General features: G+C 42.1%; 1 pseudogene; it reads right to left on the minus strand.

Moving 5' to 3' along the window:
• Positions 1 to 12,269: 12,269 nt before the first annotated feature.
• On the minus strand, positions 12,270 to 13,367 carry LOC147962620 (uncharacterized; annotated as a pseudogene).
• Between the last annotated feature and the right edge of the window lie 522 nt (positions 13,368 to 13,889).

Below are 13,889 nucleotides of genomic sequence, written 5' to 3' on the forward strand. Positions count from 1 at the left end.
TAGTTTATCCCATGCCATGCAAGACGCTATGTCTTGGAGAGGATGGATTTTGAAGACCATGAAAATTTTGAAACGAAGAAAATTCACCTATGGACCCATCATGATGTGGATTTTGAAGTAAAGTTGTATAATGCTGAGAGCGTAACTCATTTTGGTTGCAAAAATTGGGAAGCATTTTGCAAATTGTATGGTTTTGATGAGGGTATGCTTGTCACCATGGATCTTGGTGATCCTGAAATCGAGCAAGACAATATGGACATTTGGGTCCTTGTTGATACTCCTCCAGTTCTACCGCTATGTGAGTTTCTCAAACATAGTTAATTATTAACTAATTTATATTGTTCATTTCAAAATACTTGAAAACTTATTTCCATTGACAGCTTATTTTGAAGTATCAAAGAATGTGCAGAAGATGGTAGATAGAACTTACTACACCGATGGCTCTGAGTTAACTTACAAGGAGAAAACTCATCTGGTTGGATTTTGTAATAATCTTGAGAATTACAATATCTACAATCGAACTCCTCAACATTATGGTCAATACGTGCCACTAGTGCACGTGTTGAACTACGGTAACTACCATGGAGATACCCTGGTAAGTTTTTTTACTATTACTACATCCATGCATATTTTTGCATACTTCTAAAACTAGTACATCATTGCTAACTACGAAGTTACTACTATGTTTTTCAACAGAGAATCCCAGAGGATTGTGTGCCTCATTTGATGTATCAGAATGGCGGCAGCCTTCGTGTTTTGAACATATATCCAGGTCATCCTACGAATCTCAACCGTCCATACCGGATTTCTAAAAGAAGTGGAGACATGACAATCAAAGGATGGAAAAAATGTATGGACAGTCGTAAGGAGCTTCTTGGAAGCAAAAGGAAGCGAGGCGCAAGAATTGGAGACAGGATGATCTCCATTCTTCATAATGGAGAGTCAGGGTCTATATTGTTTTATGCTATTTTACCTTAAGTGTGTTTAGGTCCTACCTGATACTGATGATCATGTGCTAAGAACAATTATGTAGGGTTGGGTTCGATGACTATGAGGATGATGATCGTATGACTTATTATTAATAACGAGTAGAAGCTGTATGATGATGCTTGATTAATTAGTAGGACTTGTTATTATATATGATGATGTATGATGCGAGCATGCATGAGTTATTATATATATATCTGCGGGTGAAATGAACATAGCAGTAGCGTAGGTAAACCAAGGATGAAGATATAAGAGAGGACACTTCTCTCTATTAGCTAGCTAATAATAACCTAAAAATAACCCCCTAAACCCCTAAAACAGCCACTTTTTTTTAAAAAAAATGAAAAACCTCAGCTCCAGCCAGATGCTGACGCGTGGAAGCCTATTGGTCCCGGTTTACGTCATCAACCGGGACCAAAGGCCCCCCTGCCTGGGCTGCCGGCACTGCCCACGTGGAGGCCCATCAGTCCCGGTTCTGGATTGAACCGAGACTAAAGGGTCGGGGCATTAGTACCGACACTTTAGTCCCGGTTCAGGAACCGGGACTAAAGGCCCTTACAAACCGGGACTATAGGCCCTTTTTCTACCAGTGATGGTTTGACTTGGGTCGAAGAGAAATACTGGATCTGATCAGAGGGAATGGAGTGCCCTGTCGCCACTAGCACTCGCTTGGCAAGGCGCTAGATTAGGACAACACTACACCTACGGACAATTTTCACGGGAGTCAGGTTACGGGATGAGGTGTAAAGACGTGATAGGAAATCAAAGGAAGAAGGGGGCCACCACAGGAAATCAGGGGGGGAGATGATTTATGGGGAAATGAGTCTCTAGGCAGAATCTGTAGAAGCCATCCGTAAGTCTAGCATTTTTGCGCTAGATTAAGCCAACCGTATCCTCTGTTTACTGGTTTAGGGCATCTCCAAGGACACGTGTGAACGCCTTATATGACCACGGCCAACCAACAAGCTTCATTTCTGCTCTCCTCTAGCGGCATTCTTCCACTCCCCCCCATGTCTTCACTGGCACTCGCTTGGCAAGGCGCTAGATTAGAACAAACAATACACCTACGGATAATTTTCATGGGAGTCAGGTTACGGGATGAGGTGTAAAGATGTGATAGGAAACCAAAGGAAGAAGGGGGTCACCTCAGGAAATCAGGGAGGAGATGATTTATCGGGAAATGAGTCAGTAGGCAGAATCTGTAGAAGCTATCCGTAAGTCTAGCATTTTTGCGCTAGATTAATCCAAGTGTATCCTTTGTTTATAAGGACATCTCCAAGGACAAGTGTCAACACCTTATATGACCACGACCATCTAACAATGTTCATTTGTGCTCTCCTCCAATGCCAATCTTCCACCTTCCCCCTCCCCCCACCCCCAAAAGAAAATCCATGCACATACACATACAACACAAAGTTTCAAATAGGAGATACTTCATACAAACTGACGTTTGGCCGACATTTTCCTTCTCTTAAGTGCAAGTGAAGGTTCAATGCGGCGTAAAGGTCCTCGTCTTCCTCGTACAGCAGTCCGGCAAGGGCTCAGGGAGTGGGGGCTTGCTCGTTGGCAAGGGCTTTGGCGAGGGCATCTTTCTTCACTTGGAGTCTTCGCGTTCTTTCGTCGGTAGTAGTGGCATTAGACTCCATGGTAAATGACCCGTGGAGGATGTATCGGAGCACATGACTGGTGGCATAACCACAGGGTGGCCAGGGTGGTCCATGGGGACCACCCTAGGAGTCAGCCAGTTTTTTTGAGCAATAGGAGTCAGCCAATTACGGTAGTATACCTCGGTAAAAAAGGAAGCCCAACTAGGCTTAAGTCCAAGCCCATGAAACAAGAAAACTATTCATTTCTCCAAGCCTCCTCATAGTCTATCTATACCTAGCCTCTGTTGATTTTTCGTGTAACGATTAATCGGCTAAACAATGGAACATATTTACAGAACTGAGGCATTCCAATCATGATTGCCTGATTTCGTCCAAATATTATCCCGATTTACTCTAGAAGTGGGCCGATGATGCATGCTGCCAGCAGTTTCGTTGGTGGATTGGGGCGCCAAGACGCGACCAGCAGGGCGCTTGGCAGGCCGACGTGTGAGAGCATACCGAGGCATTAAAAAGTGTAATTTCAAGTATTACCTCCAGCTTCTTTATTCAAAGTATGACTGATACGTCTCCAACGTATCTATAATTTTTGATTGTTCCATGCTATATTATATTCTGTTTTGGACATTATTGGGATTTATTATACACTTTTATATTATTTTTGGGACTAACCTATTAAGCGGAGGCCCAGCCCAGAATTGCTGTTTTTTGCCTATTTTAGGATTTTGCAGAAAAAGAATATCAAACGGAGTCCAAACGGAATGAAACCTTCGGGAACATGATTTTTGGAACGAACATGATCCAGAGGACTTGGACCCTACGTCAAGACATCAACCAGGAGGCCACGAGGTAGGGGGGGCGCCTACCCCCCTAGGCGCGCCCTCCACCCTCGTGGCCCCCCTGTTGCTCCACCGACGTATTCCTTCCTCCTATATATACCTACGTACCCCCAAGCTACCAGATACGGAGCCAAAACCCTAATTCCACTGCCGTAACTTTCTGTATCCACGAGATCCCATCTTGGGGCCTTTTCCGGAGCTCCGCCGGAGGGGGCATCAATCATGGAGGGCTTCTACATCAACACCATAGCCCTTCCGATGAAGTGTGAGTAGTTTACCTCAGACCTACGGGTCCATAGTTATTAGCTAGATGGCTTCTTCTCTCTTTTTGGATCTCAATACAAAGTTCTCCCCCCTCTCTTGTGGAGATCTATTTGATGTAATCTTCTTTTGCAGTGTGTTTGTTGAGACCGATGAATTGTGGGTTTATGATCAAGTTTATCTATGAACAATATTTGAATCTTCTCTGAATTCTTTTATGTATGATTGGTTATCTTTGCAAGTCTCTTTGAATTATTAGTTTGGTTTGGCCTACTAGATTGATCTTTCTTGCAATGGGAGAAGTGCTTAGCTTTGGGTTCAATCTTGCGGTGTCCTTTCCCAGTGACAGTAGGGGTAGCAAGGCACGTATTGTATTGTTGCCATCGAGGATAACAAGATGGGGTTTATTTCATATTGCATGAGTTTATCCCTCTACATCATGTCATCTTGCTTAAAACGTTACTCTGTTCTCTTGAATTTAATACTCTAGATGCATGCCGGATAGCGGTCGATGTGTGGAGTAATAGTAGTAGATGCAGGCAGGAGTCAGTCTGCTTGTTTCGGACGTGATGCCTATATACATGAACATACCTAGATATTCTCATAACTATGCTCAATTCTGTCAATTGCTCAACAGTAATTTGTTTACCCGCCGTAAATACTTATGCTCTCGAGAGAAGCCACTAGTGAAACCTATGGCCCCGGGGTCTATCTTCCATCATATTAATCTTCCAATACTTAGTTATTTCATTTGCCTTTTATTTTACTTTGCAACTTTATCATAAAAATACCAAAAATATTATCTTATCATATCTATCAGATCTCACTCTCGTAAGTGATCGTGTAGGGATTGACAACCCCTTATCGCGTTGGTTGCGAGGATTTATTTGTTTGTGTAGGTACGAGGAACTCGTACGTGGCCTCCTACTGGATTGATACCTTGGTTCTCAAAAACTAAGGGAAATACTTACGCTACTCTGCTGCATCACCCTTTCCTCTTCAACGGAAAACCAACGCAAGTGCTCAAGAGGTAGCAATGACTTTCATCTCCTTGAATTTAAATGTATGATATTTTTTTAGAAAGTTTAACCTATAGCTCTTATGGTATTTTTGTTATTGAGCATTGATTACGGGTTCATTCCAAGTGACAGTTCATGAATTGAACTTTTATATTGTAGAATTGTTGCATAATGAAGCTGATCGGAGACATTGCATCTCATTTTTATTGAATGGTTTTCTAGCCATATACATTGTGCAAGATGTTTTCTTCAAAGTTAACGAAGATGATATAATCCATACTCTAATGACCATGAAAAGTCATCGTCCTTGACAAAGAAAGTGTGGTATTTTCTTTCTGTAATAAGACTTAAATGTGAATTTAAATATACTTTGCAAGATCTTATTGATTTGCGCTTTTGATAAATTAAATACTAGTATGTTATATTTTAGTTATTTTTTATGCTAAAGGGACCACCCTGACCTAAAATCCCAGTGCCACTTCACCTCACCCTTCTCGGAGGAGGATAGCACGACCACTGGAGCAGATGAGGTAGACGCGTCACGCGAGCTGGATCCGCCCAACAAGATGGACGTGGAACGCTGGGCTGCTTGACCCATAGCCTTAGACGAACTCATCCCGCCATGGAAGCTCTAGAGGAGCTTGAACTGTGCCTAAAAAGAGAAGGTGGGAGATGGGTGAGCAGCCAACACTAGGGTCTTGACCCATGATGAGGCAGGAAAACGACGCCCGACTGTTCTAGTCATGCCAGGTGGTGGGGATGGTGGGCGACATGGATCTACACCTATGTTTGCGAAAACAAAATACATGACAAACATGGAAATAAATGATTGTGGTGCATGTAAATATAATCGTAATAACTTCCATGATAAATATGTATGGTGGATCTTTTAGGAGATATTTTTGCTTATCTGCAGGAAAATTTTAGGAAGTTCTCCCAAGGAATTTTGATGTAGTCGTGAAGTATGCTCCATGTCTCAATGTGAAAGTGACCAATGTGAGCAACGCGGAGCACTTCAAAGACCAACAATTCTAACTTTATAAAATGAAATGGAAGTGTTGACTCACCTACTGCACTCGAAATCTAGGGGTGAAGGGGTAAGTAGGAGAGAGAGGTACAAGGACCGGAGATCAGAGATCCTAAATTTGTGTGCAGGCAAATCCTCGGAATCTATAGGTGTTTTAGCCTGGAGCCTCTGGTTTGTTGGTTCAGGCTCTTGTTAGTATGGCACTGGTGGTCGTCGTTAGGGTTGTCACTCCTGCTTGGCACGGAGTGTTTGACTAGATTGAGTCGGAGGCTCCGCTATTACGAGGGAATGAGTGGAAGTGCAGGGCTCCAAGACTATTCCTTAGGGTTATTTGGCTTGGAGTCAGATTTTGAGTATTGCTACGGGTTCCCTTGGTTCAGACCCGAAGATTCTGTGCCAATCTGGGTGGAGGCTTAGGAGACCTCGCAGATGCACTTCCTTACCCTCTTCACATGTTCGCTCTGTGTTCGTGACTCGGTCTACTTTCCTCATTTTTCATGGTCCATGCCTTCACACCTGAGTTTACATAAATGAAAGTGCATCTCTTAGATAACCCTATTTGGTTTTGGTGCAGATGTGCTTTGTATGATTTTGGTGAATCCAAGATTCACATTGAGTATAGGACAACTGTATTATGAAGAAGGGCACAAACAATATAATTTCGTTCGAACTACAAGAATAGATCCTAAAGCAAGGAAATTTTTTGCTTTCAATATTTCCGAGCCACTTAGACTTATTCCTCCACTTAGAGGAAACCCTATTTTCCACATGATGGAATCGCTGCCATTTTTTCTCTCGAACAATCGAGCCAAATTTCATTAAAGCATTCTTTGTTAGCTCCGGCACTTTTGTTTGGATTGAGGTCAAAGGACTAGACAGTGGTGAATAGTCATATGAGACATTTCAACTCCAATTTAGTGGTTTACAGCTTTTAGAGTAGCATGGCAAGGGCAAACTTCCTGAACCACTTACCAAGCAAGCTATCAAGAGTATTAAGATGCGGAAAGTAACAACCTGCAAGTAAGTAGAAGGTAGGGTAAACATGCGAATACCCATGAGACGAGGATGTTTTTTTTCATTGTTCAAATAGAGCCGGCTCTATGTTTCATCCACATTGATGGATGCTTCGAACCAACGATTCTAGGATCATAATGATCTTGTTTGTGACACCGAACAAGCGATCATGGTTTGCACCCAGAAGCCTCACTGAGGGGTAGATCTTCACCAAGTAGTGATCCCTAATCCTATAGAGACTCTTGAGCCCTTCACACACAGAAGATGATAGGCTCTCAAATGCCTCCTAACCGTCCTCGAGTAACAAGCAAATCAAAGTCACTTGACACGAACTTATATGATCTTCAATCAAGCACCTTCTTGAATCCAAGAGAACATTCTCTCACAAGAATAGAATTGTCGTGAAATAGATGAACATAAGGAGTAGGAATAATCCAATTAAGAGAAGTTAGTTGCCTTCAAGGAATGAAAGAAGTGATGATTGAATCTACCCAGATACAAGAAAATCAATATCATTAATTTTGCTGACAAGGAAAGTAAAAAAAATCGAGGCTCTAGTTATTAAGATGGCACTCAGAGTAGGCCTTGACCTCCGCCTCTCCTTTCTAACTGGCATTTGCTCCATATGATGATAAAAACCGCAAAGGCGTGTGCATAATAAAAGTTGAAAAAGGGCGGAACAAGACTTGCAAAAGGCGGAAGGATGAATGGGTTGATGACAATGACGAGAAGGAGCAATTGTGATAAGTGGCAAATACATAGTTTTGTTACCCCATTGCAACGCATGGGCCCTTTTGCTAGTAAAGCTAATGGATCCTCCTCCATCAAATATTCATTTTATAAATCAGGATGGAGGTCGTGCCTTATGTAGTGCAATGGTGCATACTTTACCATTTGGGGTATTTCTGGAGCATTTTCGAGGGGTGCGGCAATGCAAGGGCCAAGGTTACATGCACTTAAGAATTTTTTTCATGTCCATAGCCCATGATAGATAGTTACTTCCATCTATTTGCAGTTCTTGGAATTCTTTCTTAATGGTGTCAGCCATATTTCCTGCATGTACGATCATGCATTTGATTATTTTTACTTGATAGTGTAATTTCAAGTATTACCTCCAGCTTCTTTATTCAAAGTATGATTTTCATCTCCTTGAATTTAATTGTATGATATTTTTAGCAAGTTTAACCTATAGCGCTTATGGTCTTTTTGTTATTGAGCGTTGATTACGGGTTCAATACAACTGACAGTTCATTAATTGAACTTTTATATTGTAGAATTGTTGCATCATGAAGCTGACCGGAGACATTGCATCTCTTTTTTATTGAATGGTTTTCTAGCCATATACATTGTGCAAGATGGTTTCTTCAAAGGGAACGAAGATGACATAATGCATACTCTAATGACAATGAAAAGGTGTAGTCCTTGACAAATAAAGTGTGGTATTTTCTTTCTACAAATTTAACACTTAAAATGTGAATTTTAATATACTCTGCAAGATCTTATTGATTTGCGCTTTTGATAAATTCAGTACTAGTATGTTGTATATTTGTTATTTTCTATGCTAAATGGACCACCCCGACTTAAAATCCTGGTGCCACTACACCTCACCCTTCTCGGAGGAGGATAGCACGACCACGGGAGCAGAGAAGGCAGCCGCGTCGCGCGAGCTGGATCCGCCCAACAAGATGGACGTGGAACGTTGGGCTGCTTGACCCATAGCCTTAGACGAGCTCAACCCACCACCGTGGTTCCACTCGCACGGGGTAGCTAGAGGAGCTTGAACTGTGCCTAAAAACGGAAGGTGGGAGATGGGCCAGGCTCTTGACCAGTGATGGGGAGGCGGGAACGACACCCGACTGCTCTAGCCATGCCAGGTGGTGGGGATGGTGGGCGACATGGATCTACACCTATGTTTACGAAAACAAAATACATGACAAGCATTGAAACAAATGATTGTGGTGCATGTAAATATAATCATAATAACTGGGGAAATTCCATGATAGGTATGTATGGTGGAATTTTTTAGGAGATATATTTGCTTATGTGCAGGAAAATTTTAGGAAGTACTCCCAAGTGATTTTGATGTATTCGTGAAGTATGCTCCACGTCTCAATGTGAAAGTGACCAACGTGAGCAACGCAGAGCACTTAAGAGACCAACGATTATAAGATGACATGGAAGTGTTGACTCACCTACTACACTTGAAATCTAGGGGTGGAGGGGTAAGTAGGAGAGAGAGGTACAAGGACTGGAGATCGGAGATCCTAAATTTGTGTGCAGGCATTGTTCAAGAATTCGTTTGATTAATCAGTTAACATGCCAGTTAATCGCTACTCGTAGGACGACCAAGTCGAATAGCACCTATTCGTTGCGTTGACTTTTCAGGCCGATTAACTTGCCCGGGAGACTGGTTAATAGGTTGTCCAACCAATTAATCACTGCTATCCCATTAACTTATGGGCAAACAAAGCCCAAATTTTTGGCCCGTAATCCCTCCCATCCCCCTCTCGCCCCTCAATAGACAAGGTTCGACCAAATTGTAACATATTTTGGTATATATTACATAGCTGGGAGCATTAGAGTATGGTATAATACCTAAAAAATATAGCTATATGTTGGAAGGTTCCTATTCAATCTATTGATTAATGGTCGACCGATTAATCCAGCTAATAGGCTGATTCACCGATTAATCGCTACTCCCAAGCCGACCGATCAGCTACTAGTTACCGATTTCCTTAACAATGTGTGCAGGCAAAGCCTCGGAATCTATAGGTGTTTTAGCCTAGAGACCCTGGTTTGTTGGTTCAGGCTCTGGTTAGTGCGGCAGCGGAGGTCGTCGTTAGGGTCGCCGCTCCAACTTCCAGGCTCGGAGTGTTTGACTAGATTGGGTCGGAGGCTCTGCTATTACAAGGGACTGAGTGGAAGTGAGGGGCCAGAATACTATTCCTTATGGTTCTTTGGCTTGGAGTTAGAGTTTCGAGTATTGCCGCGGGTTCCCTCGGTTCGGACCCGAAGGTTCCAGGACAATCTGGGTGGAGGCTTAGGAGACCTCGCAGATGCACTTCCTTACCCTCTTCATATGTTCGCTCTGTGTTCGCGACTTAGTCTACTTTCCTCACTTTCCATGGTAAATTCCTTCACACCTCAGTTTACATAAATGAAAGTGCATCTCTTAGATAACCTTTGGTCTAGAGGTGCTTTTTATGATTTTGTTGATCCAGGATTCACATTGTGTATAGGACAACTATATTATGAAGAAGTGCACAAATAATGTAATTTGGTTCGAACTGCAATAATAGGTCCTAAAGCAAGGTTTTCCAGAAACCACTGAAGCCACCAAAATTTTGAGTATTTATAAGCTTTAGTACCTTCAAAGATTTTTCTTTCAATATTACCGAGCCACTTAGACTTATTCCTCCACTCAGAAGAAACCCAGTTTTCCACATGATGGAATTGCTACCATTTTTTCTTCTCGAACCATCAAGCCAAATCTCATTAAAGCATGCTTTGTCAGCTCTGGCACTTTTGTTTGGATTGAGGTCTAAGGACTAGACGGTGGTGAATAGTTATATGAGAAATTTCAACTCCAATTTAGTGGTTTATAGATTTTAGAGTAACATGGCAAGGGAAACTTCCTAAACAACTTACCAATCAAGCTATCATGAGTATTGAGAGGAGGAAAGTAACAACCTGCAAGTAAGTAGAAGATAGGTTAGAGATGCAAATACCCATGAGACGAGGATGTTTTTGTCATAGTTTGAATAGAGCGGGAGCTATCTTTCATCCACATTCATTGAGGCTTCGAACCAACGGTTCTATGATCATAATGATCTAGTTTGTGTCGCCCAACAAGCGATCATGGTTTGCACCAAGAAGCCTAACTGAGGGGTCGATCTTCACCAAGTAGAAATTCCTGAATCCATAGAGACTGTTCAGTCCTTCACACACATAAGAAGATAGGCTCTCAAATGCCTCCTAACCATCCTAGAGTAACAAGCAAATCAAAGTCACTTGACACGAACTTATATGATCTTCAATCAAGCACCTTCTTGAATCCAAGAGAACATTCTCTCACAAGATTATAATTGTCGTGAAATAGATGAACATAAGGAGTAGGAATAATCCAATTAATAGAAGTCATTTGCCTTCAAGGAACCAAAGAAGTGATGATTGAATCTACCAACTCTTCTTCTCCTCACTTGTGGTGGTACATGATTGGAGTGGAATGGATGGAGTACGTGGAGTGCATTGCAAGGTAGAATCAATGAGTGAGGTTGTTATGAAGGTTTTAGCCACGAAAGGGTATGTGTGTGTACTTATAGATAGAATTCTAAATGTGGTGTAGCCCTAGATGACCATATGGGGTGTTAAATTTTCTAGCAACCTTCATCAAACATGCATAAACATGGAGGTCAAATACTCCAAGATCCAATGCTTATTGTAGGAGACGACACGAGATGCTCGGAGGGAAGAAAAACAACCATCTTGGTAGCCTCCCAGAGCACATCATTTCTAAGTCGTTTGGATATGAAGTGATTAGTGTCAAGAAATCAAATCACCCTTCTCAAATAGGGTATGGTCTTCAAGAGAGGATCATTATACACATGGATGGGTTTATGGTAAAACTACGAATTATGAATCATTTGATAGCAACCAATAATAAGGTGGCAAATGTGTAAGTAAGTATTTTCTTTGCTCGACTTACTGAAACGCTCATTGTCATTTTGCGTCGCACTGCCGGACCACCTTGAAGGGGAGAAGTGTAAAAAAGACATGTTACTCCATACTTAAGTCCATGGAAGTTGGTAGTTTTATTTTTTCTTCTAATTTATTGAGAAAAGACCTGGCTGTGAGTATTTTTCAGATTGAAATCATATAAAAAGACTTGTGATGAAAGAGCTACGGAAGAAAAATAAGCAATCCTAACGGATTTGGTTTTTTCCAAAACCGGAGGTTCCCAATCAATGTCACTCTTCGTATGGAGGGTTGGAGAGAAGCAATTCAAGCGGGCGTGTTTCTTTTGGATCGAAATCATTGAAGAAATCTTGTTGATACACGAGTTACCGAAAAATCAATCCTAGTCGTACAGATTCTTTTTCCTGAAATTCAAATCATAGAAAAAAGATAGCTCTCCGGATGGAGGGGCAGAGAGCGGCAATACAAGTGGATGTGTTTATTTTTTCAAGAAGAAAATCATTACAAAAGACCTGCCGTAGTATGAGAAAAAACAATTTAAATCATAGAAAAAAAATCCATTGCGTTTTACAGAAATACAAATGAAAGAAAAATGAAATTCATGAAATAAAAAAAGGACTTACATCACTTTGTACGTCTCCCCCCCTACACACACGAAGTCACATTTGTGAGGCCAGCGAACTAGGGTAACGGGCCGTTATCAGGGTTTCATACGGAAACTCGTCTGTTACAACAGGCATTTCAAATGAACTACGAAAAGGTTGAAAGTTGGCATGGTATCATCATAATAGTTATGGAGAGAAAGTCTTCACTTTTTCTTTGGTTATGTCCTTTGCTTATTGCGCCGTAACCATGGATAATCTTCATCGTTTATGAGGATGCTTGGGTCAGCCTTGACTTTGAAGGGAGAAATTTCATGAAACTTTTCATAATCTTCGAACATGTCTGTCTTGCCCTTCAGTCCCACGATGTCCCTGTTTCCTGAAAGGACTATGTGGCGCTTTGGCTCATCGTATGATGTATTCTTTTCCTTATCTTTTCTTTTTCTCGGTTTGGTAGACATGTCCTTCACATAGATAACCTGTGCCACATCATTGGCTAGGATGAACGGTTCATCAGTGTACCCAAGATTGTTCAGATCCACTATTGTCATTCCGTACTGTGGGTCCACCTATACCCCGCCTCCTGACAGATTGATCCATTTGCACTTAAACAAAGGGACCTTAAAATCATGTCCGTAGTCAAGTTCCCATATGTCCACTATGTAACCATAATATGTGTCATTTCCCCTCTCGGTTGCTGCATCAAAGCGGACACCGCTGTTTTGGTTGGTGCTCTTTTGATCTTGGGCGATCGTGTAAAATGTATTCCCATTTATCTCGTATCCTTTGTAAGTCAGTACAGTTGAAGATGGTCCCCTGGAAAACGAGTATAGCTCATCACAAATAGTGTTGTCACCTCTGAGACGTGTTTCCAACCAACTGCTGAAAGTCCTGATGTGTTCACATGTAATCCAGTCATCACACTGCTCCGAGTGTTTGTAGCGCAGACTGTTTTTGTGTTCATCCATATACGGGGTCACCAAGGTAGAGTTCTGTAGGAATGTGTAATGTGCTTGAGACCAAGAATGCCCGTCCCTGCATATTATTGAGTCCCCTCCAAGCGTGCCTTTTCCAGTCATTCTCCCCTCATACCGCGATTTAGGGAGACCTATCTTCTTAAGGCCAGGAATGAAGTCAACACAAAACACAATGACATCCTCTCTTTGATGGCCCATGGAGATGCTTCCTTCTGGCCTTGCACGGTTACGGACATATTTATTTAGGACTCCCATGAACCTCTCAAAGGGGAACATATTGTGTAGAAATACGGGCCCCAAAATGACAATCTCGTCGACTAGATGAATTAGGACATGTGTCATGATATTGAAGAAGGATGGTGGGAACACCAGCTCGAAACTGACAAGACATTGCGCCACATCACTCCTTAGCCTTGGTATGATTTCTTGATCGATCACCTTCTGAGCGATTGCATTGAGGAATGCACATAGCTTCATAATGGCTAATCGGACGTTTTCCGATAGAAGCCCCCTCAATGCAACCGGAAGCAGTTGCGTCATAATCATGTGGCAGTCATGAGACTTTAGGTTCTGGAATTTTTTCTCTGGCATATTTATTATTCCCTTTATATTCGACGAGAAGCCAGTCGGGACCTTCATATTGAGCAGGCATTCAAAGAAGATTTCCTTCTCTTCTTTGGTAAGAGCGTAGCTGGTAGGACCTTCATACTGCTTCGGAGGCATGCCGTCTTTTTCGTGCAAACATTGCAGGTCCTCCCGTGCCTCAGGTGTATCTTTTGTCTTCCCATACACGCCCAAGAAGCCTAGGAGGTTCACGCAAAGGTTCTTCGTCACGTGCATCACGTCGGTTGAAGAGCAGACCTC

This window comes from Triticum urartu, chromosome 7A (assembly GCF_056163025.1).
Source record: "Triticum urartu cultivar PI428250 chromosome 7A, HENAU_Tu73, whole genome shotgun sequence".
NCBI lineage: Eukaryota > Viridiplantae > Streptophyta > Magnoliopsida > Poales > Poaceae > Triticum > Triticum urartu.